The sequence below is a fragment of the Hemicordylus capensis genome, chromosome 6, assembly GCF_027244095.1.
Source record: "Hemicordylus capensis ecotype Gifberg chromosome 6, rHemCap1.1.pri, whole genome shotgun sequence".
NCBI classification, from domain to species: domain Eukaryota; kingdom Metazoa; phylum Chordata; class Lepidosauria; order Squamata; family Cordylidae; genus Hemicordylus; species Hemicordylus capensis.
Window position 1 is genome coordinate 2,207,029 of NC_069662.1, and position 26,719 is coordinate 2,233,747.

The 26,719-nt window shown below is 53.2% G+C and overlaps 1 protein-coding gene across 5 annotated transcripts in view; it reads right to left on the minus strand.

The window, feature by feature from the left end:
- Positions 1–26,719, minus strand: part of DLG4 (discs large MAGUK scaffold protein 4) — a 122,382-nt gene that overhangs the window by 62,890 nt on the left and 32,773 nt on the right. For 2 of the 5 annotated variants that reach the window (XM_053261489.1, XM_053261486.1), the window contains exon 1: positions 3,490–3,603. The exons of the other annotated variants lie outside the window; for them this stretch is intronic. The gene's annotated coding sequence lies outside the window, so the exon portion shown is untranslated. Of the gene's footprint in view, positions 1–3,489; positions 3,604–26,719 lie in introns of those variants that run through there. 5 annotated transcript variants of the gene reach the window in all.

Sequence of the window (26,719 nt, forward strand, 5' to 3'; positions counted from 1 at the left end):
TCTACATATTCTACATCAGAATATGGAGACATTCTGAGTTCCCCCGTTTTACTGATGACATTGATTCCGCTGGTTTTATGGTTTTAGAAAAAATATGCAGACACGCTGGAGTCCTTTTAGACTGAAGACTACAGTCTTAGATACAAGAAAGAGACAGACAGACAACCCCAAGACAATGATCAGCAGATGCCGCTAACTCCAAGGAAAAGCCTTAAGGCCTGAATGCAAATTCTGTGTGATGGACGCAAACATTCCCTAACCATAGCACCAGTTGAAAGTTATTTGCTATACACAAATGCACATAAGCACATGGACCTAAGCACATGGACTGTCCCTCAAGCACATTGTGAGGTGTGCCCTTGGATCCCTTTGTGCAGAAGGGAACCTCCAACCTGGTGGGACAACCTAATTACTGACACACAACACAGCCTCGACTTCCGATTGGCTGGTGGCAGGCAGTCTGGGCAGTGATTGGTTGCTCCATACCTATACAATAAATGCAAGACAAAGCATTACCTCTGCAAAAGCTCATCTCTCTGGTCTGGTAGCACATTTGGGCGATGATAATCCCTAAACCTGTGGAGGTGAAAAACCCAAAAGCATTTCCCCCCCTAATGTATAACCTGCAGAAGGAAAGAATGGAACTCATGCCAAGTTCCAAAAAGAGGATTGGATTGGCTCAAGGGAGAGCGGAGGGAGCCAGGACTCCTGGGTTCTCTCAAAGAGTAGGGGAGCAGGAGGGATTCTTGGGCAGAAGGGATGGCGTTGGTTGCAGCCCCTTGGAGTGAGATCATGAAGGGAGTTGTTCGAGGGAACAAGCTTCTTGCCACCCAGGTTTAATGCTCTTGCCTGGAAACTGACTGCCTTTGTTTGTTTGTTTGTTTGTTTAATACCGCTTTTCAACAAATAACTTTCTCAAAGTGGTTCACATAGAAAAATAAATAAGAACACAAGAAAAGCCCTGCGGGATCAGGCCCAAGGAGGCCCATCCAGTCCAGCGTCCTGTTTCACACAGTGGCCCACCAGAGGCCTCTGAGAAGCCCCCAGGCAAGAGCTCAGAGCATGCCCTCTCTCCTGCTGTTATTGAGAGGCATCAACTGGGACTGAGAGGCATTGGGCCTCTGAGGCTGGAGGTGGCCTAGAGCCCTCAGACTAGTAGCCACTGACAGACTTGTCCTTCCATGCATTTGTCCTCGAAGCCCCACTTAAAGCCACCCAAGCTGGTGGCCATCACCACATCCTGTGGCAGAGAATCCCACAGATTAATTAAGACGCTCCGCCGTCCCCAAAGGAGCTCACAATCTAAAAACAAAGCTATGATTCGCAGGTAGTTGTGGTAAGATGCTAGGGTGGTCACTCAAATCAGTGTGAGCCAACTATATCTGGGGCTGGGCTGGGGGGGACACATTCTCTTTTGTAGCGGCATCTCAGAAGAAGAGAGAGTCCCCGTGAAAGTGAGGGGGGCTCCCTCCTCTCTCCCTGGCTGGTTCCTGCTTTCTGCTGTTTTTTAGAAGTACCTCTTCTATTAAGTGATTCTTCCAAGGGCTGAATGATTAACCAGGGGTGCCTCTGAGTTCAGGGCTCTCCCAACCTGGATCCTCAGTTGTTGTTGGAGCACAACTCCCACCATCCTGGCTGGAGAACCCGTTTTAGTTGATTCAGTAGGGCCTAATGAACTGACCCCACTCCAGGGAGGATTCCCATCATCCTTAGCCATGACAAAGCACGGCAGGGAGTGATGGGAGCTGTAGTACAACAACAGCTGGTGAGTTCAGGTTGGCCACTCTACTCTGATTATCTCCGTCCCCTCAGTGGGTGTCTTTCCATGGGTGCTTCCTTTCTTCCAGAGATGAGGGCTGCCTGCCCTGCTCAGCGTTTGCGGGGGTGGGCAGCTCACATTTTCATGTCTGCTGACTTGTGGCAGGGTCTGGAGAAACCCCTTGATGTAGGGAGATTCTAGGAACAGAGGGAGCTGCCTTCTACCGAGTCAGAACTTTGGTCCGTCTAGCTCAGTACTGTCTGCACAGACTGGCAGTGTCCTCTCCAAGGCTGCAGGCAGGAGTCTCTCTCAGCCCTATCTTGGAGATGCTGCCTCCCAGAGCGGCCCGTCCGCTGAGGGGAATCTCAGACATTGCTTACATGCAGTCTCCCATTCAAATGCAAACCAGGGCAGACCCTGCTTAGCTAAGGGGACAATGCATGCTTGCTACCACAAGGCCAGCTCTCCTCTCTAGGATTGCACACCTTCAGAGGCTCCAACAGCACTCCTGTGCGGAGACCAGCAGCAACAGAATCAGTAACTCCCTCATGGGATTCTTGGTTGGGGTGGGGGCTGCCCAGGGGTGTAGGGACCCTTTTTGCCCACCCACCCAGCAGCCCCAGTCCTCAGCAAGCCTCCCTTCACCCTGGTCTCGGATCCACTGCCTGCCAGAGCCAGCCCCGGCGGACACCCCAGTGCTCTCCCAGCCCCTCCCCTGCGCCTGGGGGACTCCTCTCCACTGCCTTCGCTCCTTTCTTTGATCTTCTTCTGTCCCCGGCTTTGATGAGGAAGCTGCTTAAAAGGGGCACCGAGGGAGAGAGAGGCGGCGGGCAAAAGGGCGGCTGGCGGCGGATATTGGGTGGGGGCGGCCGGGCGGGGGTCGAGGCGCCTGGCCTGGGCCCAGATGGGTGCTGTTTGAGCCCGCGAGGGGGCTGCATCGCTGCTGCTCGCAGATCTGGCGGCGAGCGGTCTGGGCCAGCTGCAGCCGCCGGGGGCTTCCCCGCCGTGTCCCCCCGCCCGGCCCTTCCGCAGCGCCCCCCCCCCCCCTCCGCGGCCTTGGCTGGCGGCTGCCAGTTGCCTCGGCGCGCTCCTCCGTGTCAGCAGATTAGGGCGCCTAATCCCCGGTTCACAAGCACGCCAAGGCGCCTCGGGCGGGCCGAGATTAGAGGCGGCGGCGGCGGCGGCGGCAGAACAGGCAGCCACCGCTCGGAGACCCCCCCTCCCCCTCGCGCGCCGGGAAGACGAGCCCCCCCCCTTCCCCCGCGCAGCAAGAGCCCTGCTGCTGCCGCCCCGAGTCGGGAGGGCCTGGGTTCGAGAGTTCCCAGCAGCAGGCTCCAGTCCAGCCCGCCATCCCCAAGGCCCTGGGGCCGCCGGGAGGAGGAGGAGGAGGGCCCCGAGGTGGCCGGCAAGGCAGGCTTCTGTCGGGCCCACTGGAGGACGAGGCTGGGCGAGGGGCAGGAAGCAGCGCCAGCACCACGGACAGCGCCGGCCGCGGCGGGGCAGGGGGAGCCGGCGCGGGGCCGAGCGGCTGAGCGGGCCACACGACCCAGACACGTGTCGAAGCGTCCACACGCGCCCCCTCCCCGCCTCGCCCGGATGGGGGTCCCCGGGCAGCCGCCTTCCCGCCGGCCTAGGGCGCAGCAGGCGGCGGAAGCAGCAGCAGGCCCCAGCGCCGCTCGCGCCCCGTCCCCGCCGCCCGCCGCCCGCACCCCGAGCCCGCCGCTGCCTACCTTGCAGCCGAAGACCAGCGAGAGCGTCCGGTTGCTGCAGGTGATCTTGCACTGGCAGAGGACGGGCGAGAAGCAGCCCAGCTTGCGGAACGGGGGGGACACGCCGTTCAGGCCCATCCCCCTCGCGCCCCCCCGCCTGCTGCCGCCCCCATCGGCCGCGCGCCGCCTCGCCCCGGGGGCACCCCGCCGCCGCCGCCGCCGCCGCACCCCGCGCTGCCTGCCCGCCTGCGCCCGGCGCCAGCTGCTGCTGCTGCCAGGCCGGCCCGCCCGCCTGTCCTAATCCCCTCCCCCTCCCTCCCCTCCCAAGCCGAGGCCGGCCGCCTCGGCCTCCCCTCCCCCCAGCAGCAGAGCATCCTCGAGAAGCCTGCCCAGGCGCCCCGGGACGGCCGCCTACGGGGCCCTGCCTGCCGCTGGAGGCTCCTCCATCGCTCGCAATAGGGCCAAGGCGGGGGGGGGGCAGCAAGGCGGCCATCCCCGCCCCACCGTTGCGGCTGGTGAACAGCTGGGGAGCCGCCTGGAGTTGGACGGACCCCTAGTCCCACGGGCGCGCGGTTGTCTAGACTCTGACTGGCAGCAGCTGCCCAGCCTCCCCGCTACCTGAACTCGAGTTAGCAGCAGCAGCAGGGACCAGACACCTGGCAGCGGCTGTACAGGGGCTCAGGCAGAGAGAAGGCCCTGTCCGCTCTGCCACTGAGCAACAGCCCCACGCCCTGTATGTGTGTGGAGGTAGACTGCCGCTGTCCGTGGTGGCTCTAGATCACTCTCGTGGTTAATAGTCAGCCAATAGACCTCTAGGACTCTGCTTAATCCCTATTTAAAGGCCGAAAGCAAGGGGCGTTCCGCTCTAAATAGGGACAGCGGGAGACAAAGCCATGCAAGAACCTAAGAACAGCCCCACAGGGACAGACCTCCTGGCCCAGCATCCACCTTGATCCAGCATCCTCCTGTTCCTCCCCACAGTGGACAATCGGAGGCCTCCTCTGAGAGACCCACAAGCAAGGCAGGAAGACGGGAGGCCTTCTTTCTTTTTGCCCCCAGTGTCTGACATCCAGAGGTGCAGTGCCTCTGGACATGGAGGTTCTATTGGTAGCACCCACCCGCTAATAGCCTACCCTTGTCCCCCTGATTTTGCTCTCAAACTTCGGCCCGCAGATGTTGTTGGATGACTGCAGCCATCATCCCTTCAGCCTTTGACCACTGTGGCCAGGGATGATGGGAGTTGTAGTCCAACAAGGTCTGGGGGCCCCAGTTTGAGAACCCCAGCCTAATCTTCGACTCGGAACCATCTGAGCTAGCAAGCACTGTCCCTGGCTCCCCTCCCCCTTGCCCCCCAACACTCACACGCACTGGGTCGTCCCTCTCCACAGCCCCACACACTGTGCCCTCACCCCTGAGTTTCCGGGTTTCAAGCCAGCCTGAAGAAGATGCTTCCTCCTCCTCCTCCCCTGCACTGGAAGGCCTGCTCTGTGTGAGAGGTTGCTTTGCAGGGCACAAACGCACTCTGCACAGGCTCTGGAGAAGTCTCCTCCTCTCCTCAATTCCCACAGTCCTTCGTCCCCAGCCTCTCCATTCATCCCTTTCTCTTGGCCCGCAACAACTGCTGCCTACCGACCTGGTGCCCATTTCACCAGCTCCTCATCCCCCCCCCCGCCCCCCAGTCTGTGTAGCCGCTGCCAGTCTGTGTAGACAATACTGAGCTAGATGGACCAAGGGTCTGGCTCAGTATATGGCAGCTTCCTCTGTTCCTATGTAAGTTTGAGAACTCTTGGACTCAAGTCTGCTCCCCGAGCCCTACCGTGGCCCTCTCCCTGGGCACTTGCTGGGCAATGCTACCCACGTATCACAGAAGTGGGGAAATCGAAGTGGCTGCAGCCCCACATCTGCAGAACTCCCGGCTGCCTGCCCCCCCCCCCCACCACTCTGCAGATTTGCCAGGCGCTCCATGCTCATTACGAAATGCTGCAAGACCCGGGCGAAGGTGGGAAGGAACACGGAAGGAACCAGGGGCAGCCGGGCTCCTTCTGAGTCTCACGGCTTGTTTCTTAAAAGGCCAAAGCCTAAATAGACTTGATGAAAATGACCGCGGTCCTCCTTCCCCAGGAGCCCCAGCATGCTTGGCGTTCCCAGGATGGGGGCCGGTCTCCCCCCGCCCCGCCCCCTTGAATCTGAGGTGAGGCCTGGCCACTGGGTGCAGGGTCTTCTCAGAGGTGGGCCCTCCCTTCTGCACGCCGCCTCCTCCTGGCCTTCGCAAGGAAGGAAGGAAACCTTTCCTTGTGCAGGGAAGCCAAAGGACGCGGGCGTGCGTTTGGGGTTCGCCGGGGATTTCTCTTTGTGGGTTCGGTGTCTTGAAGCTGCTTGCCAGGGACTTGATCTGATCGGGCAAACAATGTGGTTGTTTGCACAAGGCGTCAGCGGCTGTGGAAGCCGGCAGCGCAGCACGGGGCTGGCAGGATTTCAGCACCAAGGGTGGGATCCAGCGTGCTGCCCAAGGATTTGCAGCCTCCTCCTTCCCGGGCCCCTCCTGAACAAGCCAACCCCCCCCCCCAAGCAACCAGTTGGCCATGCCCCGGGGGATAAAGCCTTGTAGACAACGCGCTGCGCGGCCAGTTTAATCAGAAATGTTCACATCCACAATAGGATTAGAACGGCAGATGCCAGAGGAAGAGGCAGAGAGAGAAATGGGGGGGGGACACGACTGCGGGGGGGGGGGAGTACAATCGCATGACAAGCAGCCGGTACCAGAGGGGCCAACCTGAGGCTTTCCAGCTGTCGCTGGACTACATCTCTCATCATCCCCAACTGAAATTTACTGTGGATGATGGGAGTTGTAGTCCATTAACAGCTGGTGAGCCTCAGGTTGGCCACCCCGGCCTTTACCCTTGTACCGGGGGTTCTCAAACTTGGGACCTCAGATGTTTTTGGACTACAACTCCCATCATCCCTAGCTGCAACGGCCTTTGGGTTGCGTCTGCCATTGCAGCTGGGGATGATGGGGGTTGGAGTCCAGAAACATCCGGGGACCCAAGTTTGAGAACGCCTGGCCTTGCTCTCTTCTCTTCCGTCCATCACTCAGCTTGCTTTTAAACTTTTATATTAAAATATATTGTAATAAACTTTTACATTAAAATACTAGGTATCTTTCTCCAAAGAGCAGGCTTTACTGTTTAATATTTTGGATGGGAGGACTTCAGAAAATTTTCTGAATTTTTAGAAAAATAAATATTTCTCTTTCTCGTGCGCAAACATATGCGCACAAGCAAATTTTAACGAGTATTCATTAGAGAGAGCCAATGTGGTCCGGTGGTTAGTGTCAGACTAGTCACAGGGAGACCTGGGTTCATGGGAGCGTAGGAAGCTGCCTTACACCGAGCCAGACCCTCGGTCCATCTAGCTCAGAATTATCTACACTGACTGGCAGCAGCACTTCAGGGGTTTAGGCAGAGACGGGTCTTCCCAGCCCCGCCTGCAAATGCAGCCATGGAATTGAACCCCCAGGGCCTTCTGCATGCAGAGCAGACGCTCCGCCATCCAGCTATTCGGCCATGTCGCTGCTGGATAAACTTGGGCCAGTCTCTTCTGCCTCACCCTAACCTACCTCACAGGGTTGTGGTGAGGAAGGAATGAAAGGGAAACCATGTGCATCACCCTACTTTCCTTAGAGGAGGATGGGGTGGGGGATGTAAACAAGATTAAATAAAGTGAGCAAGTTTTGTTCTAAACAACACAAGTATCCCGCTTGCCCCGATTTGAGAATGGTCTCCTCCGATGCTTCCCCAGTTACGGAAAATCTCAAACCATCTTCTGGATGCACATGCACAGAGGTTCAGATACAGGTACCCTGATGTGGATTTTGCTGAAAATTAAAATTGTGGAGTGGAGAGGATGTTCAATCTAGAGAAATCACAAATCCTGGGGTCAAGCAGGCTTTTTCCCTTGTTATTTCCTAAATGGCAGGACTTCTCAGCCTGGGGTCCCCAGGTGGCATTGGACTACAGCGCCCATCATCCTCAGCTGCAATGGCCTTTTGTGGCTGGGCACGATGGGAGTGTAGTCCATCAGAATCTGGGGAACCCCAAGTTGAAAGCCCTGCTGTACGGAAACGAAAGCTATAGCTATCCTCGTTGTTTTGGAAGAGGGTTTAAATTCCTAGCATTTCATATAAATAAAGCGGTGCCTTTTGAATATATGACAGAGAAGTCTTTGTAATAATGGGACGCGGGGGGGCGGGGGGATGTCGGCGGCTTTTTTCAGCTGGAACATCTCAGAGAGCTCCACAGCAAGCAGGCGGGCCCATCCACTGGGCAGAGGGGCTGCAGGTGGCAGGTCCGTTCCTGCAGGCGGCGCCAGGAACCCAGGCATGCCTTGTGTCTACGGCAGATCAGGGAGTCCAGCAAAGGCCTGGGAAGCAGCAAGGAGCCATTCTTCCCCAGACACCGAGGGGCTCCTGAACCAGCCCTCTGATTGGCTGCAAGGCCTAGATAAACACCGCCCTTCTCTGCCCCTGCCCAGCTTGACCTGGTTTACCAATCAGGGTCCTTTGTTCGAATCTCGCCTCTGCTGCGACCCCGTGAAGCAAGCCGTTCTCCGCCTCGGGCCCTCCCGGCACTGCGACAGGAGGATATGAATGCAGCAGGCCTGCCTTTCAAGACTGTTGCGAGGAGTTCTGATATGGTTTGTGCTCTGACTAAGAAATGAAAAGCACTGAATAGGGCAGTAGCTCCCCCCCAAACACACGGGCGGCTAGGGAATACTGGGCACAGCCCCGCCTTCGAGGCGATTCCGAATCTGCAGGCACGGGAGATTTCCCTGCCAACAAATAACAAGCATCTCTGCTGATGTGGAAGGTTGTGCATGGAAAGGGATCTGAACCCTCTGAAGCGTCTATTATTAATTATTAGTATTAATTTGATCTATATACCGCCCTTCCAAAAATGGCTCAGGGCAGTTTACATCACAAAGAAGTGAAGATGCCAATGGCTGTGATTATTTCCCGGGGCGGGGAGACTGGAATGCCCTTCTCCTCTGCTGGTCACACAGCTACTGGTGGCCCACCAAGTTGGCTTGCAGCCCCTACTCGTACCAAGGTGTGGCCGCCCTCCTCCTCTGCACGGCACACAAGGCCCGGTGACCGCGTGGCCCTCTGGCAGCCACACACACACACACACACACACACACAGTCCAGAGAACCACCCTGCACCGCACCCTGCCGACGGAAGCTCCGGTTTCGTCTCTCTCTCTCTCTCCCACTTTAAAATCTCATCTCCTGACTCTGTTTGTATTCTTGTCAGCTTTCTCTTTCATTTAAGTTGTCTAAACAAAGTGTGATTGGAAATGAAGCCCAGTTGGCTGCGTGATCATCACAGCAAAAGGCTCAGCAGCGCTCGGCTTGTGAGACGCGCAAAGAAGCCCCGGTTGTGGAGGGCTGGGTTGGGCTGCAGGACACCCGGAAACAGGGCCAGCCTGGGGAGTGTGCAGACTGGCCCTGAGCTGCGCCCACATCCTGGATTGTGACAAGATTTAAAGTTCAGTCAATGCAAATATTCATATCTAGGGTAGTTTCAGACATTACACGGAACCTACTTCCAGCCTCAGTTACCTGGCGGTCCGGGATCATGTGAACCCACTGTATGGCAGGAACTGCATGTTAGTTTGGGGCAGGAAACCCAAATGTGTAACCAAAAATGGAAGTTGCCTTATCACCACTAGTAACGCTCCACTTTCGGTTCGGTTCGTGCTACATCCGAATCCCCTTCATGAACCCCGGTTCGTTCCAGGTGAGCCCGCCCCCTTTGCCATCGAGACCAATGGCTGCAAAGCGATAGCACCCAGGGGGCGTACTTCTGGCTCAGCTCAGCCACTTCCAACAGACTGAAATATGGCAACCAAGATGACTAGCGGCCTGGAGCACCTTCCTGATGAAGCCAGGCTACAACATCTGGGGCTTCTTAGTTTAGGGGAAACAGGCAACTAAGGGGAGACATGGTAGAGGTCTATGAAATTATGCATGGGGTGGGGCGAGAGTGGGTAGGGGAAATGCCTCTCCCTTTCTCCCAAACACTAGAACAGAGGGTATCCCATGAAACTGATGGCCAGGAAGTTCAGGAGCGACAAAAGGAAGTGCTTTCTCACACCACATATAATTCACCTGTGGAATATTTCTGCCACAGGATGTGATGATGGCCACTAGCTTGGATGGCTTGAAATGGGGCTTAGGGAAGTCCGGGGAGGACACACCTAGCAATGGCGACTAGTCCTGATGGCTATGGGCTAGCTCCAGGCTCAGAGGCAAGATGCCTCCGAATACCAGTTGCAGGAGAGGTGTCTGCCTTCAGCTCCTAGTTGGGGGCTTCCCAGAGGCATCTGCTGGGCCACTGTGGGAAACAGGAGGCTGGACCCGATGGGCCTCCTTGGGCCTGATCCAGCTGGGCTCTTCTTATGTTCTTCTGTGATTGACTGCAGTGCCAGTTTCAAGTTCCTCTTCTGGCCTGAGGAAGCTGCAGGTTCCTGCTATGGGTGAACCGCCCCCAGCCCCATAGTATGCACCAGGTACGGGCAGACATCCGGCTTCCAAGATTTACACTGTGCTTCCTGCTGGAATTCCAGGAAGAACCACCAAGCAGAGCTAGCCTCGAAAGAGGGCAGAGCAAAGCCAGATCCAAAGGGTGGCTCAGAGGGGGAGACAGCCAGCTGGCCAAAGGCAACCCAAGAAGAGAGAGGCCTGTGTTGGGTCCCAGGAGAGGAACCCCGGAACTCTGGGAAAGAAGCAAGCAAGGCGCGCAAAGGCCAGCGATGGGAGGGATGCAACGATTTGCAATCTGATTTGTGATTACTTATCTCATGGGAGTCAGAACCTGGTGGCTCTCCACTGCAGATTGCCTAGAGATCTCTCCCCAGATCCTGATCCATCCTCCCTGATATGCACCACGGTTAGCATTACCGTTATCTGCACCCTAACCAACCCCAGCACAACATCCATCCAGTGGCTGCTGCTGGTGTCTCTCTGGTGTTTCTTTTTAGATGGTGAGCCCTTTGGGGACAAGGGACCATCTGATTTGTGCACTATTTATTTTTCTATATCAACCACTTTGAGAATTGTGTTGAAGAGCAGTATATAATCTCCAAAGTAGTAGAAGGTTAGTTTCCCTACTCTCCACACAGTAACCCAACACTGTGCAATGCTTCATATGCACTCCAGCACTCTTTGCCCTTTCAAGGTGCAAAATATCCTGTACCCCAGGGGGTGCTAGAGTGTTATGGGGCTGGTTTGTGAAGGGGGGACAATTATTCCTGGGCGAGCAGCGCCCTCTAGTGGACACCAGTCGGGTTTTACACCCCACTTTCTGCATGGGTATATTACAAGCTGGTGCTGCCAATTTCACTTTATTCTGACTGTTTCTTTCATGTGTCCCTTTCAGTTAATGTTTGTCACAGGGGAACTGCAGATGATTGCAGCAGCTACCTCCTTGAGTAGGGTGTGTGTGTGTGGGGGGGGAATGCCTCACACCTTCCAGTCTCTAGTCTCCCCCATCACGCATTAGTACTGTTTTCTCTTTTATGTACTTTTAGCCTATTGGTCAGCTGGAGAGAAGTGTGTCTCTGAGCATATGCAGAGAGACTTTTGCTCATGGATAAAAGAATTGCCAGACTCTACACCTATGTGGTTGGGGGGGGCAGGCGTGAGGCCTGAGACCCTTCTCCCCATAAATTAAGCAGGGGCAGCGGTAGTTAGCAACCTCTAGCCAGCTCCCTCCTCCTCACAGCTGTGTCCTCCAGTCATGGTCTGTGTGGGCTATTCTGAGCTCATTAATCCTTGGCGTTAATCAGAGATTCTCCCCCCACACCAGGCAACAGCTACACCCCCCTCCTCCAGCAGAAGAGGCCAGAGAGATGCAGCTGCAGCTCCCACACTGTTCCAAACGCAGCACACCCTAAAAACAGGGGGGTGGGGGCTGCTGATCACCAAGACGCAGCCTCAGCGGACAGGCCCCACCATGTCAGAGCCAGCCCCCGTTTCTGGTGCCTGCACATGCAGAGCAGCGCACCTCTGGGTAGACCTCCTTGCTCTACACTCCACAGGGATCATGGAAACCGAGATCATCACAGCCGCAGATCATCCCCGAGGGAACGCAACAGTTGGGAAGGATTCGCGTGCATGGCAGGCATGGATCCACCCCTGCAGAAACAACAACGAGACTTCGCATCCCCTCCTGGTGCTTTTGGAAGGGATTCCAATCACGTGTGCAAATGGCAGTCAAAGGCAGGACAGAAAAAGCAGCCCTGTTGGGATCAGGCCCCAGGAGGCCCGTCTGTGGCCCACCAGCTGCCTCTGGGAGGCACGCCTGCCCTTTCCTGCTCTTGCCCCCCTGCTGCAACTTGTATTCGGGGGCATCCATCCGGGGGCATCTAGCCATCAACAGACCTGGCCCTCCATGCATTTGTCCTCTAAGCCCCACTTAAAGCCAGCCAAGCTGGTGGCCATCACCAGATCCCGTGGCAGAGAATTCCACAGATCAGTTATGCACCCTGTGAAAAAGTGCTTCTTTTTGTCAGTCCTGAATTTTCTGGCCTTCGGTTTATTGGGGTGGCCCCGGGCTCTAGTGCTGAGAGAAAGAGAGAGGGAAATTTCTCTCTCCCCACACCATGCAAAATTGTATAATTAAATTATCAAATGACAACTAATTCAGCATGAGAGAAATAGACAGGCTGTGTGTGTGTGTGTGTGTGTGTGTGTGTGTGTGTGTGTTTGTGTTCAAATATTCTAACCACTAGGCCTCAAATACAGGCTGCTGAGCAAAACAGAGAGGGAGCATAATTTAGGGGCAACATTATTATTTTTAATGCACATGTCTGGTGTTGTAACAATATCTGGAGACCCAAGTTTGAGAACCCCCTGCCTTAAGGGCTTGTTAGGACAGTACACGGGAAGCTGCCATATGCGGAGTCAGACCCTTGGTCCATCTTGCTCAGTACTGTCTACTCTGACTGGCAGCAGCTCTCCAAGGTTTCGGGCAGGGATGCTGCCAGGAACCTAGGACTTTCTACAGGCTAAGCAGATTCTCCTCTTCTGCTCTTCCGTTGAGCTACAGCCCGAAAACTGCCTGCCAGAAACATAGGAAGCTGCCTTATACTGAGTCAGGCCATTGGACTGTCTGTCTCAGTATTGTCCACTCTGACTGGCAGTAGCTTTCCAGGATTTCAGACAGCGATGGATCTACCTGGACGCTTTCCAGAGTACACCCTGTTCAGCAGTAAAATGCTTTGGGCTTTGCTTGGCAGGATCATTTTGAAAACGTAAACAGCAACCCTCCTACAGTGGGAAAATGCAGCTATTTTCCTGCAACACACATGCAATGTTGTAGCACTAAAAGGCAAAGATGAAACCCCAAAGAAGGCATCAGAGATGTGACCGGCACCCTGCTGACAGCGCAGGGACTGTGATGTCGAAACGCAGGCAGGACAGAAGCACACGGAGTGGACAGGAGTGAGACTGTTGTAGCCTGTAATCTGGCAAATGCCCCAGAGATGCTTCCAAGGGTTGAACCTGGGAATTCCTGCAGGCTCCCTGAGCTTTGGCCTCGTCCTTCTTGCTGCAAGGATCACTTCAAGATGCTTGGCACGTTCCAAAAGTGTGATACCAGCGCAAACTAATATGATGGTCCTTTGCTCTGAAGGGTTTTCAGTCTAGGATCCAGTCTATAACGCAAGATAAAGGGGATGACCACAGAGGCACTAGGGTGGACCAAAGAACGTGGCGGGCGGATCTCCCTGGCAGGCACATAGGCCTGGTTCCAGTGGGGGCTGACGCGAGCCCTTGGCCAAAGGTAAGTGGTCCGCTCTGGCCTCCTCATCCGTGCAAGGAAGCCAGGTTAAGCTCTGTTGTCCTTGTTAGTGGATTTGAGATTAAACCGAGAACAGAAAAACAGCATTTAAGCTGAGTGGAAGGGAAGCAATCCAGAACGGGAGGCAAAGGACTGGGGGTTATTTTAAAAATGCCCATCAACTCGGGGCTTGCGCAGAAGAACTCCCCTCCCACTGGCTGCTGCCCCTCAAAGGCTCGCTGTCTGGATTTCGGCTAGCCTCAGCGGCACCCAAGATCTGCACTACTTGCCACCCATGACAGCTGGTTCCGTGGCGGAAAACCTTCAGTGGGAGTTGCCTTTTTGCGAGCACCGGGCTCTCTGGATTGGGGCCACAGCCTTGCTCGTTCAGAGCTCAGTTATACCAGAGGCATCGGAGGCACCGTTTGGATGGCCTGCTCCAGAACGTTTAAACTGGGGTGCCCAAATGGAGTCAATTGCAGCACTCTTTTCTGGGCTGGAGCAGGAGAGCTGGTCTGGTGGTAGCAAGCATGACTTGTCCCCTTAGCTAAGCAGGGTCCACCCTGGTTTACATTTGAATGGGAGACTAGAAGTGTGAGCACTGGAAGAGATTCCCCTCAGGGGATGGAGCCACCGCTCTGGGAAAAGCAGAAGGTTCCAAGTTCCCTCCCTGGCAGCATCTCCAAGATAGGACAAGATTTTTTTAATTGAACCAACAAACTACCAAAGCATACAGTACGTTGCCAAAGCATCTCCAGGATAGGGCTGAGAGAGACTCCTGCCTGCAACCTTGGAGAAGACGCTGCCAGTCTGTGCAGACAATACTGAGCTAGATGGACCAAGGGTCTGACTCAGTATATGGCAGCTTCCTCTGTTCCTTACGTGCCTTGCCTCTCAGGTTCGCACCAGTGCCCCGCCTGAGGTATTTTGGGAGGCCTCCCTTCTCCCATCAAAACCCGCAGCTCAATGGCTTCTTCCCCACTCCCCAAAGGACGCCTTGCTCGACACTCCTCTCTAGTGGCTGTGGGGTGGATCCAGGGTGTGGCAAGAGCCTCGCCTTAGTCCCACACTCACATTTTCCTGAAATGGGGACATGTCTCCGTTTCTTTTAAAAACTTTTAAAAGTTTCATCCCACCGCATTCTCGAATAAGATGGCGGCTACAACAGAATGGTTGCAAAGGAAGCATATTCCTTCACAGTTACTATCTGTGCTTGCAGCGGGGAGGAGCACAGAAGGGAACGAGCACCCCGGCATCCCATGCGCGCGCATTGGGCTAGACACAGAGCAAGATGCATCGGCCGCTCCCTGGCCCCAGCGCACTTCCCCTCCCACCTTGTTAACTCTCGAAACCAGCAGGGGCCTTTCCCAGACAGCAAGCTTTACTGCGGGATTAAGAGGCGTGAAATAGTGCAAGGGATGGGGCATACTTTTTGACACAAAAAGTGGATTTTTTAAACCCGGACATAAATTCTTTGACAATTTTTAGAAAGCATTTGAAAACCCATCTCTTCACCCAAGCTTTTTCTGTTCTTTAAAATTTCAAGGTTTTAATTCATGGCTAATTTTTAAATTTTTAAATTGTTTTAAGTTTTTGTATATATTTTAACTTGTTTTATAGTATTGTAAACCACCCAGAGACGAAAGTTTGGGATGGTGTACAAATGTAATAAATAGATGGATGGATAGATAGATAGATAGATAGATAGATAGATATCGGATATTTCTAGTGTGCCCAAAACCCTGATGCAAAAAGTGGATTTTTTTAACCCGGACATAAATTGGGCTAATCTCCAATGTGCAATGAAAAACCCAAATCGTATGTGGTGTGTTCCCCGATGGCTCGCAAGAAATGCAAAGTAAATCTAGACGATATGAGAATGCACACCTGCCCTTCCAAATTAAAATCAGCGCCTGGCAAGCTCCTGGAGGGGGCTGGACCCTGAGATGTTGTCACCCCCCCACACAAACACATGTATGCACAGAGGACAACATTTATAGAGGTCCCTTCTTACCTCCCCAGAAGGCAAGGTTGCAAGACATTGATTTACCAGGCAGAGATACCCGAAAAGAGGGAGAGTCACAGCCCATGAGGGAATCAGAGAGCACAGAAAGGCACATACATGAAACACTTAGTCCACACATAGGCAAACTAGCCCTCCAGAAGATAAAGAGAGAGTGCACAATAGAAACACACACACACACAATATACAATAGGACGAAGCCAGGGGATCTCAGCCTTGGGTCCCCAGCTGTTGCTGGGCTAAAACTCCCACCACTGCCAGTGACAGTGGCCAAAGGGGATGATGGGATTTGTAGTCCAACAACTGGGGACCCAGAGTTGAGAACCACTGCGAAGTCAGGCCAGCCTGACAGTGAGGCCCCGCAAACAGCCGTCTCAACCAGCAAAACTAGGAGAGGGAGGGAACCCACAACCCGCCCCACCTTGAAAGGGACACAGGGCATCTTTTCAAGTTTGGCAATAACAAGTAGGCTTTTATTTTGTACCCAAGTACAAACTGTAAACTGAGCATTGGGTCCTGAACAGAAATCTATACAGATCTGGGGGTGGAAAAATTAGTTCCATTCACAGGACCTTTTATATATGGGTTTTTTAAAAGTCCATGATTATTTCATGTAACATTGGAGCATTCCAAACATCCTGGACATATGATACAAGAAACACAAGCTTTATAGTCTAAAGGGTTTCCCAACCTAGAGTCCCCAGATGTTGTTGGACTACAACTCCCATCACTCCCAGTCACAATCAGGCCTCCCCAGCAACCTATGGGGACCCAACATATGGGGACCCTGGCCTAATATTTAAATGCATATTCTCAGTCGGAAGGCCTAAAAATATTTGCAATTATTCCATATAAATTATTTAATCCTTCTGAATGTGTTGCTGAAATCAGAATTTTTAAGTTGTCCTTCATTGGGCAGAAAGAACATAGTCTTCATTCAAAACAGAAGGCTTTTTAAAAAATGCAAAATCTTGACACTGCCCCCAACACACACACACATTTTTACAATGGTCATATATGATGTTATCTAGCCATTCAAAATGTTTTCTGAACATACATTTATCATTCATCTAAGAAAAGATCAGACTTTTTTAAGAGTAAATCTCAAGAGGACTGTCAATCTCCTCTGAAATGAATATGGAAAAAATAATTAAGAAACCAAATAAGGCGTTCTATGCATCAACAGCAATTACTCAGAAAGTTTCCTAATAAAGTCTTTTCTTTCTTTCTTTCTTTCTTTCTTTTTTTCATGCACTTTTTTTTTCATCAAAAGGATGCATCATCCTGTGACACTTTGGAGTGCTTAGAAGTATTTAGGCTGCGGGGGGTTACACACACACACACACACACACACACGTATGCACACAAGGCTTGTGCATCATCACCCACTGTGATGTTTTGACTGGCACAAACAATGAGGACCAGAAACTTGAACGACAGGAGAGACATGGTGGTGTAGTTGGCAGGAGCAATAGATCTTTGTTTTTGTTTGTAAAAGACGAGTCACAAAGAGAAATACCCCCTCCCAGGTTAACAACAGCCAAATGCAACCGAGCTGGCTTGCTGCCGACAATTTCTCAACCAACAAGAGCTTTTTCTGTAGGCCACAAACAACCAGAGATACATCCTGCATGAATGGGGATGATAATAAATCACTTATTAATGTAACAGACTAGACAAACAGCAGTAATTGAAAGGTTTCCGCTCCAGGAGGGCATTCACACCCAGAACCAAGCTCCAGCGTGGGGGCCAGGCCTTCCTCAGCCGAGGAGGAAGAGCTGCTGATATAGCAGTGGGCTGGCTGGGGAAACCGAGGCACGGCGTGCCCAGGGCCTTAGTCTCTGGGGAAAGGGGTGGGAGGCAGTACTTGAGTGCACAGACTGGGTGAAGGGCAGGCTTGGAGGTGAGCCCTGAGGTCCCCAAGGCCACGGAAAAGGGGGCCTCCTTACGATTCACGGGAGTGCCGAGGGTGCCGTGCAGCTGGCCACAGGGAAGGAACCCAGTTCAGGGTACGGCCTGGCTTGCTTCCCCCGGAGGCTGAGCTGGTTGTGTGAATGCTGGCAGCTGGAGGATTTCTGTGCTGGGAAGGGCAGGGACTGGGGAGTCACGTTGGACTGGGGGGGTGGCGAGGGGGGGGTGGCTGACTAGTCACCTGGAAACGGACAGGTAGAGCACACATTGCTTTTGGGGAGCAGTACCAAAGCAGGGTGGGGGAGTGGACGGGACAGCAGAGCTTCAGGACAAGCAGGCGACACGGGATGGGGGGAGAGTTGTCAAGATTTGGGGGTGTTGTCCTGGCAGTGGGGCTATTGAGCGGGGGCTGTGCTGTGATGGGAGGGATTACTCTAGGGCTATTTGGTAGCTACAGGTACGATGGGGGTGGGGGTCAGCACAGGTGCGATCAGACTTTGCTGCTGGGGTTTCCAGGGGAAGTAGTAAAAGAAGTAATTATGCCAACCGATCATTCTTCATGATGATCATGACGAAAGTTGCAAATATATATATATAATCTCACTTAAACCTGCCAGATACAAGATCCTAGAATGCCTTCATTTTATTTGGGGGTGGGTGGGTCAGTATTTGCCTTTGGGACTTAGCGCCCCCATCGACATAAGCACCCCTTTAAAGACTAAGGCCCAGAGATTTATTTATTCACACACAGACACACACACACACAGACACACACAGAGTCTCTTTTGACAGTTCCCTGCTTGCTAATCTAGGAAGAGACCCTGTGCCGCCCCCACCCCCTCCCTTTCTCTCTCTCCTGGACCTGTTGCTGGTGGGGGTGGCCTTGCAGAAAGGGTTAAAGATGGGGGGGTGTTGGCTCTGCTTTTTCGGGGGGGGGGTTCCATAAAGATAGAAGAGGCAACACCTACCACACAGAGACACATGGAAGAGAGCCTGTTCTTCGTCTTCATGGGGGTGTGGGGGGGTGGAGATGGGGGTGTCGTGTGGGGGCAGCCGGAGGAAGAAGGTGGGGGCTTGGTCGTCACGACTAGACGAAGGGAACGTGAAAGGGCGAAGGAGGGAGGAGAAGATGTGCAGAGAGAGGGCGGGAGGGAGGCTGGAGGAGGGATGCGATTAAAGGGTTGATGCAGTACAAGGGAGGATGCCGGCAGCAGCAGCAGCAGCAGCAGCGAGAGAGAGAGAGCGAGCCGGGCTGGATGCGGTGTGGGTGTGAGACAGTCGCAGGGTGTGTGTGCGCGCGCGTGTGTGTGCAAGATGCAGCGTTTGTGCTGGGGGTGGGTGAAGCAAAGGATGCTCAGGTTGTAGGCATCCAATTGATGCAAGAGGAGAGAGGGAGGGAAGGCTGGGAGAGGGACGGAGGAGGAGGATGCTCGGGGTGTGTGTGTGTGTAATGCAAACAGTGTGTGTGTGTGTGTGTGAGAGAGAGAGAGAGAGAGAGAGACCCATCGCTGGGCTAGCGGGAGGAATGCGGAGCGGGGGGGGGGGCGGGGGGCGAGCTGTTGCATGCCACTGCCAGGACCTTGGATCGGGATGCCGGGAGGCGAAAGGAGGGTGCTGCAGAGAGCCAATGCAGTGGCGAGGTGTCTGCAGCTGCAAGGGTGCGTGTGAGGCCTTTTCTGGTGTGCCCACGACGGCGGCAGCCCTTCCGCTCAGGCAGTGCGCGACACACGCCCAGGGCAGCTCTTCAGGGGCTGCCCGGTGGTGTGCGAGTGAGGGTCAACTGCGGAGTCGGGACATGCCACAGGGGGGCCAGGCAGGGCGGGGCGGGCGGGGGTTCCACAGGTGCCTTTCTGGGCCTCTCCCCAGGCAGCGACTTGCAAGTGGAGTGCCTGGCAGGAGGGGCAGCGGGGCGGGGGGGGGGGGGAGGAAGGGTGCCATTGGTGGCACGGGGTCCTTGGCAACCGGCGGTGCCCACAGGTGGGCCATCTCTAGCCGAGGCCGTCCCAGCACCCGCATGCCTGGAGTGTTTCCCCACCGAGAGACCCAGGCACGGATCGCTGGTGCTGCAGAGAGACCCCCGGGGGGAATCCTGCACGTGAGGACATGCACAAGGCTGGGCATGCACTGCTGCAGTGTTCAGGGGCATGTGGCAGGGGTAGGGGCGGGCCGTGTCCTTGCATGGGTGCCTAGACTAGAGCACGGGTGCAGCAGTCCTGGGCTTTTTTCGAACTACCTGTCTATCAAATTTGTAGAACACCCCAAACTTCAGTCTCTGGGCAGTTTACAACAACATGAAGCAAATGAAAACAAAAATGAGAACCTTAAAATGATTTAAAGCCACACATCTAATTAAAAAGCTTGGGGGGGGGGAAATGAGGGACATTTAAAAAGTTGTCAGAAAAGGGGAGGCTCTTATCTCAGCAGGGAGTGCATTCCAGAGTCTGGGGCGGGGGGGGGGGGGTGGCAACAGAGAAGGCCTGTTCCTAAGTAGCCAGCAGATGAGCCAGTGGCAACTGCAGGCGGACCTCTCCAGATGATCTCAGTGGGTGGTGGGACTCACGGCAAAGAAGATGTTCTCTTAAATGCCCTGGGTCCAATATGTTTAGGGCTTTATAGGTAATAATCAGCACCGCGTATTTTCCCCGGGAACTTATTGGTGGCTAGTGTAACTCCTTTAGTATGGGAGTAGCATGGTCTCTTTGAGATGACCCAGAGACCATCCTGGCTGCTGCATTCTGGACCAACTGCAGTCTCCGGACTATGTACAAAGGCAGCCCCACAAAGAGTGCATTGCAGTAGTCAAGTCTGGAGGTGACCAGAAGATGTACTACTGTTCTGAGGTCATTTATCTAAAGAAACAGACACAGCTGGCGTTTCAGCCAAAGCTGATAGAAAGCACCTCTGGCCACTGGCTCAACCTGAGACAAAGAGCACTCCCAAATTGTGTACCTGTCCCTTCTGGGCTAGTGTGAACCCATCCAGAACAGACAGATCAAGATTGCCGCCCAAATTCTGACCCCGCACAATAGGTACATCTGTCTTATCTGGATTCAGTTTCAGTTTTTTATCCCTCATCCAGCCCATCACCGCCTCCAGGCAGGCATTTAGGGAGGTTATGCCTTCTCCCGATGATGCTGACATGGAAAAAGAGATTTGGGTGTCATCTACATATTGATAACACCCTGCACCCAATCGACGGATGATCTCTCCCAGCGGTTTTATGTAGATATTAAAGAGTGTTGGGGACAGTATGGACTCAGTGGTGGCCCGTGAACTTGCCTCTAGGGGGGGCAGCAGGAGGCACCTTTAAGAGTAAATTAATTCGGTGCTTACCTCCGCTCTCACTGCACCTGAACGCTGCTTGGTGAAGCAGTGTGCTGCCCAGCAGCCCCTGCGACGGGAATTCACTTCCACCACTCACCTGGCTTCTATAGAGGAGAGCTGGTCTTGTGGTAGCAAGCATGACTTGTCCCCTTAGCTAAGCAGGGTCCACTCTGGTTGCATATGAAAGGGAGACTTGATGTATGAGCACTGTAAGATATGCCCTTCAGGGGATGGAGCTGCTCTGGGAAGAGCAGAAGGTTCCAAGTTCCCTCCCTGGCAGCTTCTCCAAGATCGGGCTGAGCGAGACTCCTGCCTGCAACCTTGAAGAAGCCACTGCCAGTCTGGGTAGACAATACTGAGCTAGATGGACCAAGGGTCTGACTCAGTATATGGCAGCTTGCTATGTTCCTAGCCCAAACAGATCAAGGAGGAATTCATATTATTTCATTATATTTGGAGAGAAGAACTGGTCTTGTGGTAGCCAGCATGACTTGTCCCCTTAGCTAAGCAGGGTCCACCCTGGTTGCATATGAATGGGAGACTAGAAGTGTGAGCACTGTCAGATCTTCCCCTCAGGGGATGGAGCTGCTCTGGGAAGAGCATCTAGCGTCCAAGTTCCCTCCCTGGCACTGGCAGCATCTCCAAGATTGGGCTGAGAGAGACTCCTGCCTGCAACCCCGGAGAAGCTGCTGCCAGTCTGTGAAGACAATACTGAGCTAGATAGACCAATGGTCTGACTCAGTATATGGCAGCTTCCTCTGTTCCTATCTGCAGGAGGGTCAAAGTTGAGCAGCCCTGCTCTAGAAAGACCATATGAAAGGTCCTCTTCACCACACACACACACACACACACACACACACACACACACAGTGCACAGGAATCACTTCTTTGTGGTGCAATTCAAGATGCACCAGAGTAAGACCATGGATTCATCAGCCCCTGAGCATGCACCCAGGCCTCCACTCACCAGCCCCAGTCCATCGGCCTGAATTATGGGGACAATAATGCCAGCCTACCTCACCACACTGTTGTTAGGGGGGAAATGAGAAAATGGGTGCAGACGGCTTGGGACATCCAAGGAGCACCAGCCACAAGTTATGTCCAACGCCATCTCCTGTGAAGTAGACCATTGAAACGCCCAAAGAAATTCCTTCTCACAGGGTGCATGCAGGACAGAGAGGGATCTCTGTGAAATTAATACCCACAGGCCTTCCCATGCACACTGATGGGGCAGCCTTACATATAAAGGTTCCCATACTGCCTTCCTACCAACAGGCAGTTAACCACCACTATGTGGGGAACGTACCTCAGGGGCAAGGGTTCTCAAGCTTAAGCCCCCAGATGTTGTTGGACTACAACTCCCATCATCCCCGGCCACAATTGGGGATGATGGAGGTGGTAGTCCAAGAACTTCTGGGGACCCAAGCCTGAGAACACTTGCTCAGGGGGAAACGATAGGGCAGTGGGGTGGTTTGGGTGAGGCTAGGACCAAGGAGACCCGAGTTCAAATCTCCACTCAGCCACATGAGGCTCTCCGTGTGACATTGGAAAGCCAGCCTCTCTCCCTCCCAAGTAAACCTACCTCACAGAGTTGTTGTGAGAAAAACATAAAGGAGGGACAAATCCATGGGTGCATGTCACCCTGAGCTCCTTGGAGACAGAAGGAAATAAAAATGTAAAAATAAAAAAACAACATAAAGCGGGCGGGGGGGGGAGAGAAACTGCGTGTGTGTGGGGGGGGTCTCTCTCACCTAGGGAAATTATGCTTGCTTTTTATGCACCCACTCGAGAGGAATATTGAATGGGAGGAGGTGTTGAAGACCCCGAGTGCACACACATGCACACACACACACACACACACACACCCGTTTCCTCCTGCTGTATCCACACCAGCCTCTCCTCACTGCACACCATCCCTGCAGAACCACAAATCACCCCTGTGGGCAGGCTCCCCCACATCTCACCCACAAGTGCGGCATCCTTGCTCAGCAGCAGCCCCACCCCCCACCCCCGGGCCTGGGAGAAGCCTCTATGGCTCCGCCTGCCCATGCGCTAGAGAGACCTTAACAGGGGCCGCAGGAGGGAGCAGGCTGCCCCCTGGAGGGAGGGAGGGAGGGAGAGAAGGAGGGTGGGTGCTGATGGACATCCCCTCTCCCTGATGCCCTCCCTGCCCCACACACAAAAGGGGTGGGTCCTCCATTCCCCTCCCTCCTCATCCTCACTGATGCATTTCCTCCATCCATCCCGGCCTCTCTGTCTCTTAGCAACGGAGCCACTGGGGCTCTGGGGTTGTCATGGCGACCGGCTCCTGCTCCCGCATGGAGCAGGGGGGGGCGGGTGGCATGCAGGTTTTGGGTGGTGCGTTTTAAAAAAAGGAGACGAAATTAATGGCTTGCAATAAAAACTCTCAATATTGGGGGCCAAAGGTCAGGGGAAGAGATGGAGACAGGGAAAGGGGAGAGGGAAAGGGGCTTCTGTGGTAGGAACCCAAAGGAGGGGGAGAGCATTCGCATGGAAAACCACCAGCCATCCCTTCTTCCTGCAGTCCTCCAATCCACATGCTGGCAAAGTCACTCTTGCTCAGCCCACCGTTCTATGCAGCGTCCCCACCCCAGAATCAGCTGCATCGGAGGGCTCAGTGATAGATGCAGCGGCTCCTGGCACTCAAAGCCCTTGCACATCGGCATCGGATGCAGGCAGATCACACTGGAAACGCACCTGCCTCACTGCCTCAGATTACGCTGGTTCCCCGCACCCTCCAACAGGGAATCCAGTACAAACCCGCTCTCTCCACATTCATAGGAAGGGGACATCCACTTCTATCAGCAGCCTCTCTGGCCCCCCTTAGTTCTCAGGGAAGAGCTTGTTGCACTGTCCTTCTCAGCACAGCCCCAATACTGCTTCCCCCCCCGATCAGAATCCTATAGTCGCTTCTCTCCCCCCACCCTGAGCTGCACATGACTTTTCTTCAGCAAACTATTTAGGTATGCTACTGACTAGCCCAACAAAGCTGTTGTGTGGTCCAAAAAAGAGGCCGCTGACCCAAATCCCTTCCTTTTCTCCCCACCCCCCACCCTGCAAATGGTAAAGTATCAATGGGGATTATTTTTCTTTCAAAAGGGGATTTCTCCCGCCCAGCATATCATATGTTAAGCATAAAAATTTGGACCTAAACATCAGATTTTGATCTATACGATCGTCAAACTCAAAAAAAGACAGGAGTCTTCTGCTCCCTCAAAGAACTGTGCGAGCCTAAGGGTGGTACAGGGTAGAACCTGAAGAAATATGCAGTGCAAATCAAAAGTTTGCCACCTTACAAAGAGAGCTGGTCTAAAACAGAAGATGCCACAAGATACAAGAAATAGGGCCTGTTGAGAGAGAGAGAGAAAGAGAGAGAGAGAAATCCACCTGGTTTAGAAACTTCTTCCCACAATCCCAGATTAAGCCAGGAAAAGGGCAAACTGTGGAAACCACCAGTGATGTGGGAATAATACTTCACATGTGCTCAGAGGCACCCTTTGATTATCTTCATGTTCTAAGGCCGAACCTAGGCACAGAAACCAAGTTTTTTTAATATTTGTAAGATCAAGTAACAACACAAACTTGAACAGTTTTGGACCTTAGCTCTATTCATGTATGACGCTGTACCTGCATTCAGATGTCTGTACACTCATACAGGTTGTTGTGGGAATGAGTGTGTCTATGCTCATTTTAAATGTGAACCTGGGTACAGGCCCATCAAATGCAGGATACAGATAGGAAGCTGGCTGCTGTACCTGAATTCAGCATTATGTGTGAATACACCATACCTGCATACAGATCTTTACATGTGTATGCTGTACACAGATCGTACGAATGTTGAACATAGCATGTGTGAATAGGGCTTCTGTCTACAGCACAGCCAATAATGCTTAAAAATTACTACCCCACTGACAACCTGGGGGAAAAGAACTGACTGTGTTAGTTTAGTTTCCAGAAGTTTAGAAGCAACTCTTGAGAAGACAAGGCTCGGACCAGAGCAGGCAGCAAACTTTTATTTTATTTCCTAAAGAAGAAAGCAAGAGAGCAAATCAATCAATCAACAAGAAAGCAAGGGGGAAAGGAAAAGTGAGTTTGTTAGGGCTAGTCTTTCCTAGAGTTTGATTTCTGGCTGGCTAGGGGTTTGTTTTTGACAGGGCAGCTGCAGTTTCAGTTGTGCCTAGAGAGACAGTAAGTGGAGATTAACTGCAGGTGAGTCACACATCATGTGGGAGGGGCCACATTTCTGAGGTGGCTCAGTTTGGAAGCAGCTCTTGAGAAGATGAGGCTCAGACCAGGGGAGCTTTGCTACCTGAAACTTTGTGAATAGGAGTTTGCTAACAGATATCAAAGGAGTTTTGCATGGAGTTTAGCAGGGAAGTGTGCACAGAGGCGCACAAGTGGTCCCCTTTTATCACAAAGGAGACACTCAGCACAAGGATGAGGTGAGTACTATCCCACTTTTGTAATTTAGTTGGAGGACAGAGCTGAAACCTTTAATTAGCTGACAACTGCAGCTAAAACCTAGCTTTCAAGTAAACAAGCTCTGTATATTCTAAATAGCCAATCAAACCAGTTATGAAGGTAGAATGCCAGCAGGGTGTGTGTACTAACCAGTATATTGCACAGAGTATCGCATGTATGACTACTTGCCAGAGGGGCAGAAGCCATGGGTGTGCGCTCGGTGCAAAGAGCTCCTGGTTCTCAGGGAACAAGTTCATTCCCTCAGAGCCAAGGTGGCTGACCTGGAGAAGCTCAGGGAGTCAGAGATGTGTGTAGACAGGCTGTTAGGCAGTGCTGGGGAGGAATCAGCTGTTGTGGTGCATGTCAGCACCAGTGATGTTGAGAAATGTTGCCGGGAGGTCCTGGAAGCCCAATTTAGGCTGCTAGGTAACATATTGAAGTCCAGGACCCCCATGGTAGTGTTTTCTGAAGTGCTACCTGTTCCACATGCAGGGACAGGGAGACAGGCGGAGATGGTGGATGTGTGGATGAGACGGTGGTGCCGGGAGGAGGGGTTTAGATTTGTTAGGCACTGGGATACATTTTGGGGCAAGTGAAGCCGGTACAAAAGGGACAGACTTCACTTGAACCAAGATGGAACCAGACTGCTGGTGCTTAAAATAAAAATGGTTGCAGAGCAGCTTTTAAAATGACGCCGGAGGGGGATTAGCAGCAGGAACTGGGTGGTATCTCGTTTGGCAAGCAAAATCCCCCAAGGTGCAAGGGTGCAAACTTTGCAGATAAAACTGAAGGGGACAGAGTAGAACCAGGAGTAAAGCAGACGGAAGCACATGGCAGCTGGTCAAAAAGGCCAAATGACAGTAAGGGAGATAGCACATGCCAATGCCAGGGAAGAGATTCAGCATGTAGGGGCTTATAGGCCAATGCCAGAAGCCTCCGAGCCAAGATGGGCACTCTGGAGTGCTTGGGTGCTAATGAAAACATAGATACAGTGGGCATAAAAGAAACCTGGAGGAACGGTGAGAACCAGTGGGACACTGTTATCTTGGATTCCAACTGCAGAAAAGACAGGGAGGGGTGGATTGGGGGTGGAGCAGCACTGCATGTTTAAGAAGGGGTAAAATCCAACCAGCTAGAAAAACTAGGAGGACCGGAGTCCTCCCCAGAATCCTTATGGGTGACAATACGAGGCCTGAAAGGAAACGTGTCAGTAGGGACATGCTATCGTCACCCGGAACAAAACACTGAGAGTGACCTAGAGCTGGAGAAGCAAATCAGAGAAGCATCAAAGAGAGACAGAGCTGTAATAATGGGTGAGTTCAATTCCCCGCACATAGACTGGGCAAATTCACATGCAGGTATTGACAGAGAGGCCAAATTTCTAGGCATGCTAAAGGACTGTTCCTTAGAACAGATGGCTGCAGAACCAATCAGGGCAACCTTAGACTTAATCCTGAGTGGTGCCCAGGACCTGGTGCGAGATGTCAGAGTTGCAGAACCATTGGATAGCAGTGACCATAGTGTGATCCAATTCAGCGTATATGTGAGTGGAGAATTGTCAAGGAAGTCCACAGATGTTGTTGGACTTCAGAAGATGAAACTTCTAAAAAATGAGGGAATTGGTAAAAAAGAAGCTGAAAGGGAACATCAGGAGGGTCAAATCACCCCAGAA